Below are 19902 nucleotides of genomic sequence, written 5' to 3'. Positions count from 1 at the left end.
TAAAGCGCCGTGCTTCTAAGCGCTGGGCTTCCATAGCCTGCATCCTGCTACAAGCGCTGTTCTCCCCCAGCGCTGCACCACCTGTATTGGCTGCCCACGCGGTGGCTGGCCTGAAGGAACTGCCTACCCTGCACTTGGAAGTGTGTAAGCGCTGTGTCCAAAAATCACCGCTGCGGCCCCCGTGCTAAGAGATAACGAAGTGCCCTGCCCAGGATCACCGCAGCAGCCTCTGTACCCTGCACTGAGAAGTGCTGGGTGTGAAACTCACTGCCACGACCTTGGGGTCGCTGGAGAAAGAAGCGCTGTGCCGCGATCCCCGCTGCAACCTGGGCGCCGCTAAGCCAGGAGAAGCTGAGGCCTGAATAACCGCCACAGCCCCGGCGCAACATAAATCAAAGCCGCAGGGATTGAATCCAGGCCTCGCTAGGCCTGCGGCGTGGAAAGAAGGCGTTGCCAAGCAACCAGGGCACCAGCCGCGTCATTGGCTGTGCCCCCCCAGGCCGCGCTGTGATTGGCTCCCAGGTCTCGAGGCCTATAGGGGCCCTGGGCCTGCTGCCGGCCGCACCTGCGAGGATCTGCGAAGCTTTGGGTGGATCGAGGAGCGTCTTTTCACCCCCTCTTCAAGGGAGCCCATAACTTTGCCAGCTTTAGCAGCGTGCCAATCCACCTCTCTCGGTCGAAGCCCCACGTGCGGAGAGGAGCGGGCTGGCAGGGGAGGAGGCATCCGGCGATATTTGTGGCTGCAACTTCCCCTGCAAAGACAAAGTGGTGAGTGGGGAAACCACTCGCCAATCGCACTGAGTGTGACTGAAGGGAGGGGGCAGATGCCTAAAGTGTGCTTCCTCTGACAGCTCCCTCTCTGACTGAATGTAGAGATCTGGCCTGATCACCGATTGCATCCCCATTAAAAGTTAACCTTTGTGCTGCACAGCGGAGGCTACTGTGTGACCTGCCCCACCCAGGAAGTATTGCCAAAAGTGAGTTCATGCAGATCAAGTGTTCTTGGTGTTGAATTCCCACACAAGGGATGGTACGCTATTGAAAGTGCCTTAAGAAATGTTCTCATGTCATTTGCAAACCTGCATGAAATTCTTTGTTGAATTGAATGTACCTGAATACATTGAAGCCTATATGTTTAACCGGCACTGCATTACCTACAGTGATACTTGCAGTGAGAAGGTTGTTACTCCTGCCTTTTTACCTGCAGGAGGTTCCGCTGTTCTGATGTACTTGAAGGAATTTACTCATGTTTTGAAGTGAAGTGAATCCACTGTTGCTCTGAGATTATCTGCCCTATCAACTGCTCTGACTTTAATTAGATAAAGAGACTTGTTTTATAAAACAGCCTGGTGTGGTGCCTCTTCATTGCGTGCATATTACTGAGTCAGTGTGAGTGTGTTCTGCACCACAGCTTAACACATTGCCTTCGGGTGGCTTTCTGCCTCGCGCCAAGCTACCGTGTCGGAATCGGTGACCCCGGTTCTAACATCAAGTTTGTTAAAGATGAGCCAGTATTTGATCTGAACAAATGGAAAAGTTCAGAAAATGAAAATTCTGCCATGGCAGAGTATGTGACTTTGAACTGATAGGAGTAAGGTATGTAGGTGTCCAAGACAGAAAGGAGTGCTTGCACGAGAGTGGGGTTGTGTGTTGGCAAGAAGTTAGATCCAGATTTGATTCAAATTTAGGAAAGATCAATGAGGTGCAAGAAGGCCTTGATGGGAAATGAAAACTTAGGTACTGTTAAAGGACAGGATGAATGTATACATTAGTAGACAACTGATTGGTGATAGATATTATACATAAATTATACATAAACAGTATTAGAAAATCTCAACCATCAGTACATGGTATTGGCAAAATCTCAAACTAGAACAAAAGGTGAAGATTCGTCACATGTGTAGTGTCCTGCTAGGACACAGTCTAGTTGTTTCATGTGTAACCCTACACTAAACACCCACCCACCACAGACGTCACTGGGTCAGGTGACGCTGCTAATAAAAGAACCCGAGCGCACGTGCTCGTGGCCAGATCTGCTATCCCCTAACTGGTGTCCTGTGTCTCATTCCTTCCACCATGTGGGCCTAGGGCCCCAACACTACATTGGCGACGAGGTCGGTATACGCGTGCCTCTGCCAAACATCCCGGAAAAAGGGGGAGAGAGCTGCCCGCCTGCAGGGCACCCCCTGTAGCAAGGCGCAACGCGCCGAGAAGCCGGTGGGCACGTCGGAGCCCCGCAGCGACCAGGAGGCCCACAGCAAGCCGACCGGAGCCCACCCGCGTCGGCCGCCACCAACAAGCGCCACCAGGAAAGAGCGGACCGCCCAGTGCCCACCTGAGACGGCCGCGAAGCAGTGACCCCTTGGAGAGGTGTACCGGCCGGGCGGAGCCCACCCGCTACGACCGCGACAGAGCATCAGGCCCGCCGGCCGAAGGTGAGCCAGGGCGAGAAGTGCCCGCCCACGAACAATGCCCACTCAGAAGCAGGACCAGCGGAGCCCACCCGCGGCCTGCCCGAGGTGTCCCCTGTCCCCACCGCGTGTGTGAAGGGCGGCGGGGGGAGGGGTGAACAAGCTGCCCAGGAGAGCGCCCGCAGCGTGTGCAGAGCTGCCGGGCGCCGACTGCTGAAAGCGGAGCCCACCCGCAACGTCACCGCAGAATGGCAGCTAGCGCCACCGGGGAAAAGTGAAGCGGAGCCCACCCGCGATTGCCCCACAGCCAAACAGAGCAACCCGTCCCTGGAGCCAAAACATTGCCTGCCTGCCTCTACGCTACGGCCGACCCCCACCCCACCCGCGCAGCATGCTGACTGGTTAAAGCTGCTGCGGTGGGGAGAAGGAGCTAGTGAAAAGAAGTGTGCCGACTGTAGGCACTGTGAGCTGCGCCGGCACAAACTCCCCGCGCACCTCGGGAGAGTGAAGACGAGATAGTGTGTTGCCTACGGCTGTATTCAAATGCCCGTACAAGCGGCAAGGCATACAAAAACTGGGTGCATATTCTGCAAGAGACCGACGTCTCTCTCTGTCCCCTCCACGACACAGACACTAAAGGGCTCCACCCTAAATCAGCACAGCCCCAAGTCGTGCCTACTGGCCCCAAGTTTGAAAGAAGAGAAAGGGACACTCACCGAGAGGAGAGGCTCTGCGACTCGGTGCCCAGCAGCTCCGAGGCCCTGCACCGGCAACAAACAGGAAAGCCTGCAATCACGGAGAGACTGCCGGAGCCTGTTCCAAAGTGCTGCGACTGCCATCTAGTGGCCAACTGACGACAGTACATCAGTTATCGAAAATACACGGCAATAAGACTGGGACACCCCCCAAGACTGCCTAGAGTGCTGTGCAACTGCCCGAAACTGCACTAGCAGGCCCTAAGACACTGTCATGCGAGAGCGGCATGAAGGGCAACACACTCAGTAAGTGAGTACTGAAGGTACGTTAGGCACAGGACAGCTAGAACCAGCAGACATAAAGGTATCTACAATACGACCTAGAACAGCATAAAAGAAGGTTGCAAGCTGCATCAGCAAAGGAGCGACATACTGACTGTGTCACGGTGCCCGCAGAGTGCAGCTCCATAAGCCGAAAGACTCCCGGTGAGACAGAAACAAGCATTGGTCAAATCAAGTGCCATATCAACAAGTGGCGCAAAACCACATCCACGTCTGCCAGTGGTGCTGCCGCCACCCCCAGAAATCAGAAGGAACTCCGCACAACAGGACAGCACAGCACTGTGCAGCAACGCGCAAGGAGTTCCACGCACCAGACAGCACCAGTGCAAGCCTGCAACAACACAAAGAGAAACTGAGCAAACCGTGTGCAGCAACACTGCCACGCTCAAATGGCGCCACGTAAACACGCAACCTCCTGAGGACAAAAGGGAGACCGCGCAGGGACGCGCCAGAAGCACAGAACTGTACCACAAAGCGCAAGAACGCGACAGGAGTGCCAGAACTCCACACCCGCACGCCAGGACCACGCAGCACTGCGCCGGAACGTGCCAGGAGCGCCAGAGTGACGCTGCACAGCGACACGCCAACGCCACGGGACAGAGTACAAAAGTCCCCAAGGGAAACAGCGATGTCTCACAGCAACCAGAACGCCATCGTCAGCACGCATGGCGCCATGCACCAGGAGCGGTGACGCAACCCTCCTCCGCGCAGACAAAGCGCGCCAACGCCAAAACGCCGTGACGGTGAATAGCGACCACAAAGTAAATAGCACAGCATGACAACTCATGCCTAAGATGAAAACCGACCACCCAGTCTGGTCACCAAGGAAAGAAAAGCAGCAACAGAGAAGATCGCGACAACTGGTCCAGTCAGAGAAGAGAAGAGCACCATGCTGGAGAGCTATGCCCAAACCAGAAAGAAACAGGTGGAGTGCACGCCGCCTGGGGAAGACTGGTCGGGAAGGCTAACGACAGCAAGAGGACCAGACCACGTCGCAAGAAGGAACATGGAAAGGAAGGGCGCGACGCCATAAAGAAAAGGAAGAAGGGACAGGAAGATACGACGACAGGTCTAGTCACCAAGCCAAGTGAAGACAGTGTCCTACCACATGGACAAGACCAAGGGAACGACATGTAGAGGGCCCGCTACATGGAGAATCCTGGTTAGCATGAGTAAGCAGGAAAGAAGACCGGACCGCGTCGAGGAAGTGAACGAAGAGGAAGAATGGAGTAACACAACATCACTCCACAGAGGAGGAGAGAGAACCACAGCACACAGGAACATCGGTGCTGTCCAAGGAGCATCGCAACAGTCAGCACATAGGAACATCGGTGCTGGCCAAGGAACATCGCAACATCCATGTGGATCCCAGTAATCCCTACAACCTGCATTCGAGGAGACCAACCACTGAAGAACTGCATGGGTGCCCCGTGAACCTGAAGCTTGCCGAAGCAGAGCATACCCGAGCACTAGACAATCCACCCTTGTGGACTACACAAGACTCGACTGTGGCCATGTCCGAAGTTCCGCAGCGACCCGCACAGCCCACGCGATCATGTGGCAGTCCAGGGGACAAGGGCCTCGGCCGCATGTCCTGTGAGAGAGGAATCCGGATGGGAGAGGTGCAGCAGCGGTAGCTCCACGACAGGCAACAGGAAGCACGAAGGCCACAGGTAAACACCTGGCACCGAGAAACGGTCTGGTGAAGACACTGAACCCATGTCCTAACGGCAAGACCATCTTGGCGGATGACATCAACACCCCCGAGGACATCATGAGAGACTTGGCGGTGAGTCCGTTGGCAGTTCGGCAGCGACGCCTTTGCGCGGCTCATGCGAAGCCCGCACGGTCCACCCGGTCCCATCGTGTCCGGCAAGAGGGTCCTCCCAGCGTCTCTAGTGAGAGAAGATTCCAAGCAGGAGAGGCCAGTCTTCGAGGCTCCAGTGAGAGAGGAGTCTGGCAAGGAAGGCAAGTCGGAAGTTACTTGGCCGGACGGAGATGTGAAGGCATCATGGTCAGCAAATCCAAAGAAAGACCTCTCGTGCCATAGTCGTCTCCAACGAATGTATGACATAATATCGACAGACAGAATATCTACATACAAAAATATCGACACAAAAATATCGAAATTAAAAATATCGAAATTATATCTACATAATGGTAAGTACAAAAATATCGAAAAAATAATATCGTTGTACAAAAATATCGAAATTAAAAATATCGTTTTTTTAAATGTATTAATAATCATTTAAAATTAATTTAAAAATACATATAATTTTACAAATATTAACGCATGTTTTTACAACGCAGATACTTTTACAACGCATACCATTACAACGTAAGTATTGGTAAGTATATATTAATTTTTTAATGTAAATTAATTAAAATTACTATAATATAATTTAATTTAATTTAATTTAATTTAATTAATTTAATTTAAATTTAATTTTACTTTAATTTTTACACTGTACCCCTGTACCCCAAAAACCCAAAACTGACCCTGAACCCTAAAAATACCCCTTTACCAAAAAACTAAAAACTGACCCTGAACCCTAAAAATACCCCTTTACCCAAAAACTAAAAACTGACCCTGAACCCTAAAAATACCCCTTTACCCAAAAACTAAAAACTGACCCTGAACCCTAAAAATACCCCTTTACCCAAAACCCCAAAACTGACCCTGAACCCTAAAAATACCCCTTTACCCAAAAACTAAAAACTGACCCTGAGCCCTAAAAATACCCCTTTACCCAAAAACTAAAAACTGACCCTGAACCCTAAAAATACCCCTTTACCCAAAAACCAAAAACTGACCCTGAACCCTAAAAATACCCCTTTACCCAAAAACTAAAAACTGACCCTGTGCCCTAAAAATACCCCTTTACCCAAAAACTAAAAACTGACCCTGAACCCTAAAATACCCCTTTACCCAAAAACTAAAAACTGACCCTGAACCCTAAAAATACCCCTTTACCAAAAAACTAAAAACTGACCCTGAACCCTAAAAATACCCCTTGACCCAAAAACCCAAAACTATAACATTTTGAATATAATTATATACTTACCAATACTTACGTTGTAATGGTATGCGTTGTAAAGGTATCTGCGTAGTAAAAACATGTGTTGTAAATGCATGCGTTGTAATAGTTTTTGCGTTGTAAAAGTTTCGTTGTAATGGTAGTGCGTTGTAAAAGTTGCGTTGTAATGGTTGTTTCCCTATAAACACACAACCCACTACACATAAATAAATGAAATCATGTAATCACTTAATAATTATTAATTAACAATATCAAAAATTAATAAATTAAAAATTTTAACATATTAACTCTAATTAATTTAATTTACTACTTAATATTATTTCATTACAAATTAATTATTAATTAACAATAACACTAAATTAAATATATTAGCACAATAAATCTAATTAATGTAATTAACTAATTAACATTAATTAATTACCAATTAATTAATAATTAGCAATAACAATAAATTATATATCTTAGCACATTAAATCTAATTAATTTAATTAACTAATTAACATTAATTAATTACCAATTAACTATTAATTAACAATAACACTAAATTAAATATATTACCACATTAAATCTAATTAATGTAATTAACTAATTAGGTTCAATTAATTACAAATTAATTATTAATTAAAAAATATTTAAAAATATATATAAATTATTTAACTATTATTAAATTACTTCCCACCCTATTCCCCTATAAACCCACAACCCGCTCTAATACTAAAACGCAAAATGTTAACATAATTACTAATTTTCAAACATACATTTCTAAACATATTTAGCAAACCTATAAACAACATAATAAAATACATAACGCTAAACAACAAAATTTCGATATTACTAACATACATACCTTAATCTCGATATTCTGTCTGTCGATATTATGGCACATCGATATACTATACCATCGATATTAAAACATCGATATTATTGTATATCGATATTTGAATTTCGATATTTTGTCTGCCTACCGTCTCCAACAACCAACTAGCGTTGTCATCCACTGGACTAGGAACACCTGCGAGACCCGTCAAGGGTCACACCCATTCTGCTCCCAATGCTCCAAGTGACGAACACTGTATATAAGCGTCAACACAGCAAGACAAGGATGATCTGAAGTACACCGCCGAGGTGAAGCTCATCTGACTGACTTTGTAGTCCTGGAACTTTCAACATTCTCCCAGCTGATCGCCTGAAGAAGATCTGTTGGGGCTATCAAATGTTATTGTTCTGTTTTCTTGCAGGTTGGACATTCGCTTTTCCTTTCATTAAAGTTTGGGAGGAATGTAGTGTCCTGCTAGGACACAGTCTAGTTGTTTCATGTGTAACCCTACACTAAACACCCACCCACCACAGACGTCACTGGGTCAGGTGACGCTGCTAATAAAAGAACCCGAGCGCACGTGCTCGTGGCCAGATCTGCTATCCCCTAACTGGTGTCCTGTGTCTCATTCCTTCCACCATGTGGGCCTAGGGCCCCAACACCACAACATGTACCATGTGATGAATCATCACCTTTTCTACAATGGCGAGACTTGAACAATAGTAAAGACCCAAAGATGCTATTCACCTCCTGGAGGACTAAAGTACTGTGATAAGAGACACAATATGTTCGTGAATGCATACTGGCTAATAGAGGTAATAGGTCTCAATCCCAGTGGAAGTAAAGGAATATTTAAGAGTATGGATGTAAACAATATTAAGGCATTAAAAGCAATAGCAACCATGATGAATGAGTAAATATCAGGCACACGGTGCTATAATTAATTGAGATATAGACTATGATAGGGCACATAAAAATAAAAATTCTTGAATTCTGGGTGAACAGAAAACACTTTAATATTGTGACAGAGGTAAAGTTTCTGCTTCTCCAGTCTATTATTAACCCCTTTGCATTTGATAACTTAGAGGCACCCTCACAATCCCTTTGCAATGACATCACACAATACTTCTCTCAGAAAATATAGCTTATATACAATAAAATTGTTTAATCTGTGAGCCAGCCACCGGTAGCCCTGACTCATGATTTGCCAGAACAGGCAAACATCCAGCTGTTAGCGAGTTTCCCTCCTGTGAACTTGGAAGAGTTTGAAGCACTGTTACTTACTGTAAAATCTGGCTCACCCTTGGATATCATTCTGGCCAAAGTCGCAGCTTCCTTGTACTATCAAATATCCCATTCAATAGAGTTCATCCTCAATCTCTCTCTGAAAGAGGGACATGTTTCCCTTGAGTGGAAAGCAGCACAGGTTATGCCCATCCGCAAGAACTCCAAGGCTCCTATGACTGATCTCTCCAATCTCTGCCCCATCTCGCTTCTCCCTCTCCTGAGCAAATTACTAGAGAAACACATCAACAAACATCTGTCCGACCATGCCGAACTCACTGGAAGTCTAGACCCTTCCCAGTCAGGCTTCAGGCCCAAATAAAGCACCAAATCAGCCCTGCTAGTGGTCACAGATAACATCAAGATGAACCTGGACAGGGGCCAATCGATGATTCTGGTGTTGTTGGACCTCTCTGCCCCGTTCAACATGGTCTCACATGAGATACTGGTCAGGAGATTGGAAGAGATTGGACTAAGAGACTCTGCCCTCTGGTGGAGGACAAGCTTTCACTCCTCCAGGACCCAGACCGTTAACCTTGGCCCTTATCATTCAGCGTCTGTGCAGCTGACCAAGGGAGTTCCTCAGGGGCCATGTCTAAGCCTTACCTTGTTTAATAGCTATGTAGCTCCCTTAGCCAACCTTCTCAGAACGTGCGGTTTCATTCCCATATACTACGCCAAAGATACACAGCTGCTATATCCCTTCAATAAACTTACCTCATCTCTACAGTCGGCCTTCTCTTCTGGGATGAGATGTAACTTCCTCCACTTCAATGTGGGGAAGACAGAAATCATGCTCTTTGGAGACGCACCCCTACTATGGACACCTGATTGGTGGCCTGTGGACCTTGGCTCCCCCCCATCCCCAAGTCCAATGTCAAGAACCTAGGCATTGGCTTGGATGATGCTCTCACCCTGAAGGAGCATATTCTGGGCTTATTACACCGAGTCTTTCCCCTGCTTCCTGACTCCACTCGGAAGACCCTGACACAGGCACTGATATTGAGCCGCCTGGACTACTGCAATGGTCTCTTGGCCTCGGCCAATGAGTTCTCGCTTTGCAGATTGCAGGTAGTCCAGAACACAGTGGCGTGACTGGTCATGAATGCCGCCCCGGACTGCCTCTCCTCCATCAGCTACGCTGGCCCACGGTATGAGAGCGGGTCAAGTTTCAGGTTTGCTGCATGGTTCACAAAGCTTCATATCATCTCGGCCCCGCCCACCTTGCTGAGGAATTCACACCGTACACACCCACTAGGTCCCTCTGCTCTAGAACCCAATCCCTACTCGTGGTCCCTGAATAAGGAAGGCCAGACTAGGTGGAAAGGTATTCTCCCACCTTGGCCCTCTTTACTGGAACCAGCTCCCCTTGTACTCGAGACAATGCCCTGATCACCTCCAACTCAGGAAGCACCTTAAGACTATCCTTTTTTGTCTCTGATCCTGATCCAGTCCCTCAGTTTTTCAGTTGCATGTCTGCAGCGCAAAGATGCCCCTCCGGGGGTAGATTCTGGAGCTATATAAATAAATACATTTGGATTTCTCAGAGAATGGCCTCCATAACTATTGTTTTGAATATTTTATACGATCTGTGAAACCATCAAGGGAGCTATGAGAAATTGGAGGATTTGCAGTTCCTCAAAATTACATAAAATTAAAAAAAGTAAATGTAAATGTGGCTTGAGAAGAACCTTTGAGTTCATGATGCATTCATGCAGACTTATAGGTAGAAATTGATGCACTCCTTCAGGTTGTTGAGGAAGATCGTATTTCCTTCTGTTGTCAAATGTACTACATCTCTATAGAAAATTCAAGGCATGTAGAACTGGATGCTATTTTTGTAGATAAATCTTATGCCATTATCTTTGTGGTTTACAGAAATCTCTTTGTTGACATTTTCAGGAACTGTCTTTTTGTGCACATAGTTGACAGGACCATTTCCACTTTTGCTTAGAATATACAAACACTGTGTAGGGGAAGGGATACATTACATTTCCAAAGATCTCTTTCATTTTGAATTATAAAACAACATCTGTAGTCCTTCCTAAATCATACACTCCACAATCATTACATCTGGTTGTTCACAATTCAAAATGTGTGCCACTAAACGCATAAGTTGATGACATTTAATTACTTGAATGCCAATCCACATAATGTCTCTATTGGACCTTTCCGTGTTGTTGTCAATGTGGCAAGATTACGCATTCTCACATAACCAGAGGACAAAGGAATGAACATGTGACAGAATTTTTTTTTTCTGTAAGGAAATTACGCTATAATTGGGTGCTGCCTGTAAAATAAAACAAAATGTTAGGTTACAAATAATGGTACAGTGAGAAGTAATAAACCGAACTTTGCTCTCCCGTCCCCAAAAAACTGTTTCATCTTCTCAGCTTTACAAATAGACACTAGTGCAGTGCTAAGCATGGTTTGAAATATTTGGTTTAAACTTATAAGGTCACACTCAAGGACTGTCAATAATTTAAAAGTTGCAGTCTCCTTCAGAACAGGCTATAAATTACAAACTTTTCACCTGATGGAAAATTAGGAACATGCACTGATCTGGTAACCTTGGAAACTGATGCACAAAGCCAAGGGGCTTTTTACAATTAGGTAGACATTAAGCTGATATCAAGTTCAACCATTGCCTTCATTTGAACAAATATTAAAAAAAAAAAGCTTATCTCCAATTAGATATCATCGACAGGTCTTTGAGATTCATATAAAGGTAGCATTCCACAATAAAGATGAAATAAATTCACAGTTGATGAGGGGTTTTTGTTTGGTTAGTTGTGATAGTCATAGGTTTCATAGGAATAGTTCCAATAATTTCTACAAACAGTTAGAAAGTCTGTAGTTGGAAAACTACTTCGGTTTTGTGAGGGTACTTTTTTAACGTTACTGCTTGGAACATATGATATATTGTTAAGGTTAAAAATCTTTAAGTAACAAGTTATTGAAAAAATACATAAGAAAAATAAAGTAAAAGGAGACTGAATCAAAGATACTCCAAAGGAATATTTCCCAAACATTTCCTGGACCAGATGTTTACCTCATAATGTACAAGACGTATTTGGAGGATAGTTTTTTTCTCTCCAGCAGAAAGTGTGAAGAATTTCCACCCAATAGACTCAGATGGGGACCGGTAATCTTTATTCTGATATTCAAGGTAGTCCTGAGCAGCTTCCTTCAGATTTCCCTTGTACTCAGAAGAAATTGTCAAAGTTAAGAAAAGTTTTCTATCCCCAGAAAATAAAATAACAGCAAAAAACACATATCCAGCCATCTTTTCTGGAGGCAAGATCTGTTGAGCCAAGGAGGATTAAGCCCAGCCCACCCCACACCCACTCACCACAGGCCTGTCCTCGAAGCCCAGTTTCTCTGACTGTTGAAGACAGAAGCCTGGTGGGGACAGACAAAATAAAATAACCACAAAATGAGGTTGGTGTCCAGAATACCTCCCCTCTCTTGAAAAATGAGGGGTTATATTAAAATTGCCCTCACTCACTAAGTAGTGGCATGCTTCATTATAGTGTTGCTACAACATCCCTGCATAGACCAACATCTGGGATGGAGCAAAGGGAAGGGGAAGACAAAACAAGCTTAAATGTTTCGGGATTCACGCAGGAAGTTATATACAAATTGACAGTGATTATGTGAGTGTAAAACTAACTCAGAGATAAACTTCCCAATATTTATTCATGGGTTGTCTGGATAGGATTAAAAATTTAAAAACTAAGATGGTGTAGGGGATAATTAGGACCCCTTTACCCGCCTATACTGCTTCTATGTCAACACATTTCGGCCAGTGGTAGTGCCAGTGCGGTTTAGGATAAGACAGAGTTTTCATAGGAAAGGCATTTATTGCTTTCTAAATACCTTTGGCATGGTTTAAAGAATCTTCACAAAACAGTCCAAAAAGAAAAAGGGGGGAGACCCGAGAAGTGGCATTTGCTAATTAAACTCCTGTGGGAATCTATGATCCTTGTTACAGAAAAAAGGCTGAGTAGAAATACACTAAATCTGGCAAGAAGGCACAACTTTACTCAAGTAAGTGCCGTTACTTGGTTTGGTGTAAATCTGGTCGACGTTTTTGAGAAATTAGCATTTGAAAACGTGATCGGGTTGAGCAAGAAGAGCTTTCGTTTTATAGGTATATGGACTAATAATTCACGGATCCGATTTGTTAATTCAATTGATAATATAAATGCACATCATTAGACTTGGGAGCTTTTTCGCCCATTAGGCCAGTGATATTTTTTAATCCATGCCAGATTTGTGAATCTGCCACATTCTTACTGGTTGGCAATCACAGAAACATTTTTTTTGTGGTACCCATACCCACCACAATGCAGTGACCACATTTTCGGAAAAATAAAAATAAAAAGAGCATAAGGTGACAGGGTGAACTTACCATGACCCCCAGGCCTAAGTGGGAAAGGCCTGAAAGGGAACGCCAGGCCATAAAAAAATGAGAACAATTTATTTTAACTTAAGATTTGGAAACCCTTGACCTCCAGATTTGCAAATCCAGCATAGGGTACACAAATCTCATAAAAAAACATATTGAGTACACTACTGCTGCACTTGGCAAATAGCCACATGTAAAAGTTTGCTGCAAGCAATGGCATGGGAGGGAGGCCTGCCCACAGTCCATCCCCTTTGGGCAGTCTCTTGCTGCATATGACCATAGGCCATGCTCTCTGTGAGTATCACCCTCTGTAGAGGGTTTATCACAGAGCCTGGCTGGGCACCAGGTCCTGTGGCCAATTTCCACTGAAGCTTGGCCACAGGACCTTATCAGATGCCAGGCCATGTGACTTACCTCTTGCTGCGTACAGCTGTATGCTGTGCACAGCTGGGATTGGCTGGTGATGGAGGTTTAGGTTCAGATCTGGCCAAACACCATACCCGGCAGCCAACCCACTGCTGTGCACAGTAGGAAGCTACGTACGGCATAGTTTGCTGCTTGTGGAGTACTGGATGCAAGGCCTGCACAGTGAACAGGCCTTATGGTCAATCTCCACTTCACTTGGCCAAAGTTGTGCACTGCAGTGGTTGGCCACCAACTGAGAGTTTGGGCGGGGCCTGACGAGAGGCTAGACACTGCACCCAATCCCAATACACATAGACAAAGGATGTACACATGAGTGGTTGGCTTCCTGTGGATGATGGGTTTTAGGGTCTAGAGGCCATGCCCTACAGCAAACCCCTCCACACATGGGCAAAAGCTGCAAGCAGGGAGGGTTAGCTGCCCGCGGAGGCATGAGTGTACGGAACTCTTGGACATTGTAGATGAAAGAAATTAACTGAAATGTTAAAGAGAAACTTTGGTTACCATTGGTTACAACATCTCAGCATATATTTAAAAGAGATCTCAAAAATGTGTTTTAAAAAAATCAGTTAACCCCTTAACTGCTGGTCTTTCTGACCCAAGTGCATAGCCTTTTTTTGGCTATTTTGGATAGTTAGTGTTTAGGGCTCCATAATATTTTTTTCACATAAGGTAACCACGCCAAATATATGTCTTTTTTCCCCAACATTCTTGGGATTCTAATGATACCCAGGGTTTCCAAATTCCTCTGGAAGAGGGAATGGAGCAAATAGGCAAAAAATAGCAACATTTTGGGTTTTTGGGGAAAAATAGAAAAAGAGTGCTCTGGATCAAAATGACAGTTTTTTCCCCTAAAAATGGCATCAACAAATGCTAAAGTCACCATATTTGCAGCTTTCAGCACATGCACAGCTGAATAACCACTCAAACTACTTCCATTTAGAAACTAGTGTAAAACCCATGCATGGTCCAGAAAAGTTATATACTTCTGAAAAATAGACAAAAGTTCAAATTCAGCGAGGGCTCATATGTGTAGATCGCTCAAGGTATTCCCAAAGAAACGTACTGTTGAAATCAAGACACATTCAAAATGAGTAGGAAACAACAGCAATTTGGGACATTTTCATCTGCAACATTTTGTCACAATGGCTGATTTAAAAAAGCAATATACCACTACATCCGCTATACTTTTCTAGATGTGGGGATATATAGTATTTGTAGGTTCTCTAAGAGCCCTGGGTACCCAGAGCCAACAACTGAACTGCACCATACAATGGTTTTTTTTTGTGCACTCAGTATAGACCAATTCATAATGCGAAATATGTAGAGTGAAAAAATTGGTATCAAGGAACTGGCACAAGATATGTGGACTCATTTATGAGGCCTTGCGTCAGTTTTGCGCTTCCGATGCGTCACTTTTTGTGATGCATCGGTGGCGTAAAACATGCCTCCTGTTGCGCACTATTTACAAAGTGACGCATCTAAGCAGTTGCGTCACTTTGTAAACCCCTGCGCTACATTATACCCCCGCAAAAAGCCTCGTAATGGTGATGCAGTGAAATCTATGAGATTTCACTGCGTCACTTTTAGGACGCTGTTGCGTCAAAATCTTGCGCCTGCCTCACAGCAGGCGTAAGACTGACGCAAGCACTTTCACATGGGGCTTTCCCCATGTGAAAGTACGCATTGCTGGAGTTGCGTCACTTTTGTGACACACTCCAGCAATGCGTCACTTTTGCGCTTACAGATACATCAGAAATACTGACGTATCTGTAAGTCCTTTGCGCAATGATGTGCCATATTGTAAATATGACGCATTATTGGGGTCGCAAGGAGGGCGCAATGAAAAGTGACACATTGCTGTTTTCTCGCAGCGATGCGTCACTTTTCATAAATGAGGCCCATGGAGTTTAGGAGCAGTGGTTATTTGTACCTCTCTAAACTTTTTGGGGACCCATATTAGCATACTAGAATACTAGAATGCAGCAAAATCTGATTGGTAAGAACAAATGTTCCACTAGTATATGCTCCTGCATGTCTTCTAAAATAAATGGTACCACACTTGTGTGGGTAGGCCTACTGCCTGTGATAGGAAACTGCCCAAAATGCAACATGAACACATCACATTGGTCTCTGAAAATTAACCTTTTTTTCCCATTGTGGAAATCCAGGGTGTGGTGACTTCTGTGGCTCTCACCAGGTTTTCTTTTACCTAAAATCCCTTGCAAACCTCAAATGTTGACTAAAAAAAACGAATTTTCTTCAAATGTCTGCGATGGAAAGTTCTGGAATCTATGAGGAGCCACAACTTTCCTTCCTCCCAGCATTCCTCCAAGTCTACCGATACAAATAGTACCTCACCTATGTCGGTAGGCCTAGTGCCCATGCAAGAAAAGGCACAAAACGCAACATGACTACATCATATTTTTCCACCAAATACGATCCCCGTTTTTTGCAAAGTGTGTAGATGTAGATTTTGGGCCCCATCCATCACTGAGGGAATCCTAGCAATCATGCACATTTTTTTTAAACTAGATGCCTGGGGAAATCCAGGGTGATTTTACCAGCACGGCTCTCATCTTTGTTTTTTAAATTCAGAATCCCCTGCAAACCGCAAACTTTGAATAAAAAACACATTTTCTTCAAATTTCTGTGATCGAAAGTTCTGGAATCTGTGGTGAGCCACAAACTTTATGCCTCCCAGCACTCTCTCAACTCTTCAGATAAAAATGAAACCTCATTTGTGTGGGTAGGCCTAGTCCCTGCAACAGGAAATGACCCAAAAAGGCAACATAGATATATCACATTTTTCCATCGAAATGGACACTTTTTTTTGCAAAGTGGGTAGCAGTGGATTTTAGGTCCTATCTCAGCCAGCACCTAGAAAAACCTAGCAAACATGCACATTTTTAAAAACTAGATAGCTGGGGAAATTTAGGGTGGGATGGCTTGCATGGCTGTCTTCAAGTTTAATTGTGTCCTCAGAATCCCCTGCAAACCGCAAACTTTGACTAAAAAAACTAATTTTATTCACATTTCTGTGATGGGAAGTTCTGGAGTCTGTGGGGAGCCACAAACTTCCTTCCTTCAAGCTTTCCCCCAAGCCTCCCAATAAAAATTGTACCTCACTTATTTGGGTGAACCTAGTGCCAGTGACAAGAAATTTCCCAAAACATAACATGGATACATCAAATTTTCCACTCAAACTAAACTTTCTTCTTTTTTGCACAGTGGGAAACATTGGATTCTGGGCCCTAACTCAGCCTGCAGCTAAAGAAATCCAGCAAACTTGCTCATTTTTTAAAGCTGCACACCTGAGGAAATCCAGGGTGGGGTGACCTGTGTTGCTCCCACCGGGATTGTTTACACAGAATCACTTGCAAATCTCAAACTTTGACTAAAAAACAAATTTTTCTCACATTTCTGTGATGGAAAGTTCTGGAATCTGTGTAAAGCCACACACTTCCTTCCACCCATTATTTCTCCAAGTTTCCGAATAAAAATGGTTCCTCACTTGTGTGGGAAGGCCTTGTGCCCACAACTGAAAATGGTCCAAAATACAATATGGATACATCAAATTTTTCACTCAAAACGGACCCTTTTTTTTACAATGTGGGTAGCTGTAGATTTTGGGCTGTAGCTCAGCCGGCACCTAGGCAAACCTAGAAAACCTGAACACGTTTTAAAGATATTGTGTCCTGTATGGGTTACTTCTTTTTTGGATTTTATTTTTTGGGGTGAAGCATACAACTGGTTTACTTAGTGAGGTGAAGTAGGTACATAAAAGAGCTATATTCCCCAAAATTATAACAGATGGAGACAAGCAATGCATATGAGGTTTCTTAATTTTTTTCTTCCTTTTGTCCCATCACTTGTTGATTGTAAAATGGTGACCGTATTCAATTACCCCCCCTTCATTGTCACCGATAATGATATAAAGCGAGTCCCCTTACCTGTGACATTTCTTATTCCATTGAGGGGCACAGTGCAATCTCAGTGGTCTCGCCTTCCTGGACTATGGGTGTCACACAAACCGTGCAAGTAGACCAGAAGGACTGCAAACTTGTTTTTTTCACTACTCCCATTTTGAGCGTAAGGCCCAAAATATCTTCAACACCTCAACTGAAGTCCACAGGCCATAGAGTGTCTCCATGCTCCCTCAGAAACTGTTCGGCATGCACATTTATTTGCTGTACAATTTGCTCAAGGAAGTCAACATCCAAAAAGAGATGGATGTAGTCGAATTGGCAAAGAATTGGACATATTAACTTTTCACTCAGCGTTGCCAGTGAATGGCGGAATTTGAGGCTGAACTAAATTGGTGGAGCTGCCAAGAGAGCATTCAGTCTGTTCTTGCCACCACACATGTCCGCACTCTGGGATGGTCTACCCTGCATAATCACTCCGCTGCACAGGGTGTACTTGTGAAAAGACAGCATGACTGCCATCAACATGCCCTGGAAAATCACTGGATGACGAGTCGGATGAAACTCTGCCAACTCAAAAACTACTTCCACTCTGCTCCATTTCCTCTCACTCAAATGATGTCTCAGTTTCTGCTTTTTCAGTCTCTGATCCTGCCTCAGAACTGACCTCCATAACCTGAGTTAGGGCCTGGGCAACAGTCATCCACCAAGATACAATCTCTGCTGACTAGCTAAAATCTTCCTTCTAAAATGCTGTCCTACGTAGACGTCAGAAGTACTGTTCTAAATGAGTCGGTGGGTGTGCATGTGATTGTGTGCAACAGTAAATAAACACAAAAATACTTATCTAGTTTCCTGAATCTACAGGAGACACTAAAAAAATATACAAAAAAAGACACAATATTGCTTCACCTTGCCATATACCCTATACCACAGCATACTTTTATCATGGCTTATGAAGAACTTTATTGTTGGTGGAGTGGCTGGGCCTTTGCCAGTGTAAAACGAATATCATGAAGTCAAAAATCTTCCTTTGAACTCAAGAAGCACAAATTCACTTTGTAAGTAGGCGGCCTCCTTGTGAAAACACACAGTGACATCACCACAGTCACTGAAATTATGCGGCGAGAGAGCACCTTATTATGCAACAGGGTTTACTACATTATGTAGCAAGAAAAGGCAAATTATGCAATATAATCGGGCACTTTTTAACATTATTACTTCGTTGTTCTGTGATTTCAAAACATGACAATGATGCCTAATGAAAGTTTTTATCCCCTGTATAGCAACCAAATAAAGAAATAACCAAATGAAAAATGACCCGTCAACTTTGTGCAGCGCCTTCCACTGCATGCCAATAAATTGTTACCAAGTCCGTAGTGTGGCGTTTAAAAAATAAAAGTGTGTCTTACCATGCGGGAGGGGGGCAATCGCTCCACTAGTGGAAAACACCCATTTCTTAAAAATAGTAGACCCAACAGGGGGTCCGGCCAGAAGACTCCCCTTTCCAATGGAACCTCCCTGAAATGATGCCCACTGGAGCAAGAGAGAGCTCTCACCTAATTGCTTTAGCCACTCCAGTGGGGAATCTGTGAGGTCTACTCACCTCCCAGCTTGCTGACGTCACAGATGGGCAGTACGGGGTGCAGGAGATGACACAGTAGTAACACAGCATCTTCCCCACCATTTTAAATCAAAAGTAAGCACACACCAGAGGATCCCTTTCAGCTCTCTCCAATGTCGGTCAATGGCCGACAGGTGCACTGGGGAGGGCGTGCAGTTATCGGCCATTGACCGATGGCTGAACTAATGGGGTGAAAGTGAAGTTATGGTTATAAATTAAAGCCCAAAAAATCACTGACATTTACATGTTATGGTTAAGAGAAAAATTCATAACTCGCACAACAGCCATGCAAACAATAATGCGTACACAAGGTGACATAAGGACATTGCAAAAGCTTCATTAATATATGCAAAGCCACATAAGGCCTGATTTGCGTGGCCTTGTGTGGCATTGTAAAGAAATGTAACGCAAGGCAGTTCCTTGTACCGCGTTATATGACATTTCAACTTGGAAAGCATTCCCTGGGTAAAGCAAGGGCATTCACATGCATCAACCCATGGATTTTGGCGTATTCCCAGATATACACAGAAATGTAAATCTGGGAATGAGTCAAAATGATATGCCTTCCCAAGTGAGGACTAACGAGGAGAAATATCTTTATTTCCTCCTTCCATATTCTGCAGCACACATAAAAAGAGGAAATGCCTCTCAGGATTGTTTTTGTGAAGGAAGGTCTCCCTTCTATCACAAAAGCAATACTTCAAGTAACACAGGCACCCTTGCACTATCGTGCAGGTGTGGCTGCGTTGGTACTAGGCTGTTTTTTAAATGGAGCATTTCTGTTCTCTCCCCTTCATGCAAAGCAGCACAGCAACTTTGCGTGTTGCCCTTTGTTGTGTGAAGGTTAAGTAAATGTGCTCCCAGGAATTCAAAGTAGATATTATTGTAGTAAATGGAGCCTAGGCCATGGTCACGAGGAAATGCTGAAATT

This window comes from Lissotriton helveticus, chromosome 3_1 (assembly GCF_964261635.1).
Source record: "Lissotriton helveticus chromosome 3_1, aLisHel1.1, whole genome shotgun sequence".
Taxonomy (NCBI): Eukaryota; Metazoa; Chordata; class Amphibia; order Caudata; family Salamandridae; genus Lissotriton; species Lissotriton helveticus.
Note: the sequence above shows the minus strand (reverse complement) of the source record.